The sequence below is a fragment of the Cupressus sempervirens genome, chromosome 3 (genome assembly GCF_028749045.1).
Source record: "Cupressus sempervirens isolate cs-2001-9-10 chromosome 3, ASM2874904v1, whole genome shotgun sequence".
In the NCBI taxonomy this organism is placed as follows: domain Eukaryota; kingdom Viridiplantae; phylum Streptophyta; class Pinopsida; order Cupressales; family Cupressaceae; genus Cupressus; species Cupressus sempervirens.
The window spans coordinates 536,827,157-536,833,156 of record NC_143120.1 but is presented as its reverse complement, the minus strand read 5'-3'; the positions used below and the strand labels follow the sequence as shown (position 1 = coordinate 536,833,156).

General features: G+C 30.2%; 1 pseudogene; it reads right to left on the bottom strand.

The window, feature by feature from the left end:
- Positions 1 to 726: 726 nt before the first annotated feature.
- Positions 727 to 6,000, bottom strand: part of LOC149567528 (protein SEMI-ROLLED LEAF 2-like) — a 28,704-nt pseudogene continuing 23,430 nt past the window's right edge.

Below are 6,000 nucleotides of genomic sequence, written 5' to 3'. Positions count from 1 at the left end.
ACTGTCAATATTTGGCATCATCATGCACTTGGTAGATGTAGAAGCTCGATCCATACTGATCACTTTTAAGTAGTCTTGAATTTGGTCTACACTAGTGACTCGGTAGATATTGTGCAACTCGACAAACACTGAATCACTTGGTTAGCATAAAGTAGCTTGGTTAACACTTGCTTCATATCACATGAATTGCAAACTCAACAGACACTATAATGCTCAATAAACACTAATAAACTCAGTGTATGCTAAAATGCACAATTTGAATTGCTAGACTTCACACTGACTGAATATGTTTGGTAACCACTAGGATTAGTCCAAAAGACTTGATAGCACCTATAAGAGCTTGGTGGCTACTGAATTACATGGAAAACATTGTGAACTATTCAATGAGCTTGGTAGCTTATAGAATTTGAATAAGTGTGTGTCACTAATAACAAACTTAATTGATATGTCAAAAATTGAAACAATATGGATCATATTGGAGATTCAAACAATTGCTAACAACATTATATCAAAATTTTAAAAAGAAAAGTGTGACTTAATTCTTAAGAAAAATAAGGACCACATTGGTGTAATGATCACATCCTTTGGATCACATTGTCTACCACTTGAACATACAAGATTTCCCAAATAAGTCCAAACATAGCTTTTGTATGTTTTTTTTGAATTAAACAATAGATATTTGATACATAGATCATACATATATTTAGAGTTTCATGTTGTTCTTCACTAAACCATTGGATGGTGTACTTCAAGATAAACATTTCAAACATATCATAGAAATTTATTTTTGTTGATTGATTCCATTGGTAATGACATGTATTAGGTTCATAGAGAAGGTCCTAAAGTAACTAAAGTGGTTTAAAACTAAATACTTACTTTCATGATCAAGAGAAATGCTCCTTAATGTGAAAGCAAGCTGGAAACTTTGAATTATTGTACTATGATTTGAACTCTATAAGCATGTATATTCCATCTCTGAATTAGTATGTTGTGACAAGGCTCATTGACAAGATGATGTAGCCATGTTGACAAACAAGGAATCCTACCCTCTTCAAAATAGTTCCATCTACATCCACACCTCATTAAGAAAATATAAAAATGTCTCTGCCCTAGTGAATGAACATAGATCAAAATAATATTCAACAAAGATTAATTGAAATCAGATCACAAAAATTAATTAGAATGTAGTATTCTTATTTCAATACTTAATTTTGGTAATGGATAAAGTGGTATTCCAAGGACTAAAAATGTCTAAATTATCATATGGAAAGGGAACAAGTATAATGGTGTGCATCTCTTTCTCAAGATTATAGATATATGTTGTATTGAAGTTATAGGTCAACAAGAACATAAGTATAGCTTTATTGATGAATCCCACCCATTGTAGTCATTATCACACATTTAGAATCTGCCATCAATTAGCATAAACAAATATATATTTGTTTTCTTCAACTTTCTAAATTTGGCCCTACTTTTATAAGGTTGTGATCAATAATGTAACTCCTAAGGAAAGTATTTTCTACAATCCAACCTTTATGTCTGAGTAAAGAAATGCACAATATACTTAGGCAATAAATTGTAAAGGAAAACATGAGAATTTTACGTAAGAAATATTCCTCAAAAAAAGAACTAATGTAATTAAAGAGAAAGTAGGCATATAACTTAAAAGTTAAAACATAGATTGCCTTGACACTAGAGAATAGTAATGCAAGACTATAAGTATTGGAAACTGCCTCAAAATTTGTTGGTGTATTTTTAGAGTATATTGCCTAAGTAAATAGTGAGGAAACTAAAAGCATCATTTGATATCCATTCAACCTTAGAGATCTTGTTTCCTAATAGTTTCGTAAGTAAAAATAATTTTTCAACCCTAAAGTGAAAAGTTCTACCACATCGTACGAATGGGAAAAAAAAAAGTCTTTCAAAAAGAGATGTCAAAAAAAGTTTAAGACATATAACATGTAAAGTATACTTACCACATACTTCATAGTTTCCTTGAAGAAATTTCCACTAGTTATAGCACATAATGTAAGAAGCTTCAAGCTATGAGTTTGGGTAGTCCTTGGATAAATTGTATAGTGTTTAATATCAGCATTACTTTTTGGTCCACCCACCTCTTCAGGCATGTACCCTATTTTCTACATGTTCTGAATATCTTTTATATCATTTTCTTGAGCATTATATTTACTTTTATCTCCATGAAAAGATCCCTTTTCCTTTCTTAGTTTCAAAAATATGAAAGATTATAAAGAAAACACTGAATCAGTTCCTGAAATTTTCCTCTTGAGTCCCTACACTCCTAGTGAATCTAGAGGATGAGACTCAGGCTGAGGACAAGTAGAAGATGGGACAAGGACAATTGAAAGAATTTGATGGGCTCCAATCCTTATTTTATTATCTAGATGTGCCATAGCTTGCAATAACTAATGAAATAGAGCCTCTAGAAAAGCCTGGACAAGAGAGATCCTATGTCTTAAGAACCCTTGTGCCTCAAATGATAAAAAAAGAAAAGCCCAAAAATTTGAGTAATTATCTAGTGATGCTAGCAATAACTATAAATAGGAATATAAGGAAAAAAGACATTCCTTATTATAATATGAATGATTTGGTAAAGATGATATGATATGTGCAATAAGATATGTTGTTGTAATTGTTGGTTTAGCTACTACAGTGGTTGTAAAAAGATTCTCTAATGAGACAGTCATCATGTCAAGAGTTGGACCAACATCACTAACCTAAAAATGCAAAAGTTAATCAAAGATGTCATGGTAGGTTCCTGTAGAGAAAATTTACAAGAAGTTTTTGTGATGAAACTCCTTTACTATCTAACATCTATGTTTTTCTAGGAAAAATTCCACTTTCCTTATCTATAGGCATTTCTTATTCTTTCAAACAATTTCTTGGCACCTCTTTAGGATTGTTTCTAAACAAGCTGAATTTTGAAATTATATTGACCAACTCTACATATTAGTGCATATTTAATACTAATTTCATATGTGTCTAACAACATGTGCATTCAAGAAAGGAAAATAACTATTAAATTTATCACTTTTTTTGCAAATTGCACCAGAAACTCTTCAATTGCAGCATGAGAATACTTGGTCTAGTTGTTTATATCATCACTAAGATTGGAATCCTCATAAGTAAAATACATGCTCTTGCATAAATGCCTTGTCAGATCAGACATGACACCAACCATTGCTACAAAAGCTTGTGATTTTGACTATTGTGCAAGGATAGAAAAATTTCAATGATATTAATCTACATTTGAGGTTTTTGTACCACACTCTTGTGATCAAGATGTTTAATGAGAATGGACAATAGAAAATTAGTAGAATGGCCTGCAAATTGACCAACAAAAAAGCATGAAATGTCATAAAATATTAAAATAAAAATGTAAAATTGGCATTTGGAAATAGTAACTAAAATATTCACATATAAATTGTAATTTAACCAAAGTGTTTTGAATTTAAAATTCAAAATTCAAATCAGTAGATATCGTATATAAACCTAGAGATGTAGTCAATGAATATTGACTTTTGCATATTGTAATTTGCAACAAGGATTATAAATTGTGAAATTATAAATGTTGTCTACTTTCTCCATTAAGCATTGCATGTCATATATAACACATAGTGTGAGTCCATCCTGAAGGGACTAGTGTTTCCCACTATCAAAAAATGAAACATAGGTTCAAGTACACGACATATTGTGGTGTCCTTCTTTGCTAATGTGGCCATGTTTTTAAGACAAATCTTTTACTAGACTTTAGGATCCTCTACTTCCGTCCTATAATATTATTCAAAATATCACCATGCTCAAAAGAAATAATAAGAATAGTTCATGAGAACACTATAAAACAATAGAATGCACAAGCATATGAATTATGGTGTATTCATATACCCTAGAAGATTTGTTTCACCCTTTAAGTATACTACCTCCCAACATATCAAGTCAATTGGTATGACAAGATTCATTTTTTTAAAAATTTAAAAAATCATGAATAAATGTACACTTTGGAATGATCTAATATATAAAAAATTCCACTATTCAAATTCTTCTTCATGGCTCCCAATTTACAATAGAAGTTATCAAATGCAATCATTCAATGAGAAAATGGAAAATATTAGATTAAATAGTTGAAAATTCATAATCTAGCATTTTAGTCTCTTCCTCCCATGATTTCCATTTCTTCATCTACAAATTTATTCTAATATTTAACCATGACCATAAGTTTCTTTTGTATATAACAATAAGAGGAGAAAATCCTAGTGCCATAATTACAATGCAACACAAGACATGAGAAATTGCTAATACAAAAGTAAGATATGTAGTTGACGGAGTCCATCATATGATATAATAGGAACATTCCCCTACATCAAAATAGATCCATTAGAAAAATAGCTCCATTCGATATGAATACACAAGAAAAAGAATTCTACCTTTGAAGCACAATGACCAATTGCAACCTTATCTATTTCCAAGCTTCACCTTAATGGTGTTTCATGAGAAGCTATGAACATGAACTTTCTATGTATTGAAAAATTTTTAGTCTTCTCAACACTACTATATTCTTTTGAGGCCTCCTCCTTTGGACATGGAATGAAAGATTCTCCTAAGTTCTCAGTTATACAAATCTCTGCAATTCTTGTCTATCCAATAGTAAGAAAAAGTGAGATAAATCCCAAAAGCATCAATTCTACAATAAATTTAGAAGAAATCAAGCTAAATACATTAATTATGTTATTTAAATTAGATCATGCTTTCCAATATCTTTCTCTTATTTATACAATGAATCATAGATTGTGATCCAAGACATTGATGTAAATGTAACAACACAATCAAACATGATTGTAGATAAATAGAAACAATATAATACCTTAGAGAAGAGTAATTGAGGCAATCCCATAGAGATCCATTCTTTTGAATAATTCATACACTATAACTAAATTTCATAAATCAATGAGTTTGACTATGGCATCCTTTTACATTGCCTAAAACCAAGAGATTCACATAGTTAGCTGTCATGCAATCATAGGTTAATGTTGAGCAACACTTGGTTTTGAGAATAGTTTAATATTCTCTACTAATTAGGTCTAACCACGTAAAGGTCACATATCATTTGCACCCCACCCCCTCCCCCCCAACATCTAAATTCCCTGTTAGCATCTAAAATTTATTCATTCTATTAATAAAATGTAACATTCATGAATTATCACATCATAACATTCATTAACACATAATTTTCATTAGAACATTCATATTAACATTAAAACATAAGATTCATTATAACATTTACATGAACATTCAATCTAGAACATAAGTAAAACATCTAGACATAAACATCATTTATTATCAAATAAGTTATATAAGTTCACACAAATCATTTCTTTTTGTTTTTCTTTCTTTCTTCTCTTCCCTATATTGTTGTAGAGGCATATCCATGTCTTCATTGATATTTATTCTCACCCATGGTTGTGCACTCATTGTCCTTTGCAAAGGAAAGCCCTCTACGATAACAAACAAAAGGGTTAGATTTTAAAAAGTTGAGACTTTAAATATTTTAAAGAACATTGTAGCACTCTTTACCTTGTCCAACCACACCATCTTACCCACTGGCTTGGACATCAACACACTCGTCAGGAACAACCTCTACATCCCCTACAACAACAATATAATATATTTTCTTAATCCAAACACATATTATAGTTAAATTTGTATTACTATACCAAATTCAATTTAAAATATTTTCTTGTATTAATAGTTTAGAAATTAAAAATCGAATATAAAATATATACCTTGAGTACTAGGATCCATATTCAAATCGCTACCTCTACGGTACTTGGTTGATGTATCAAGATTGGCAAGCTACAATCCAATGTAAATAATTAGTGCAATTATCAAAAATATATATATATAAATAGAAGACAAATGCTAAGAAATCTTAATCATTCATTTTAATACATATAAATATATTCACTTTAAAGTTTTAAACAAATA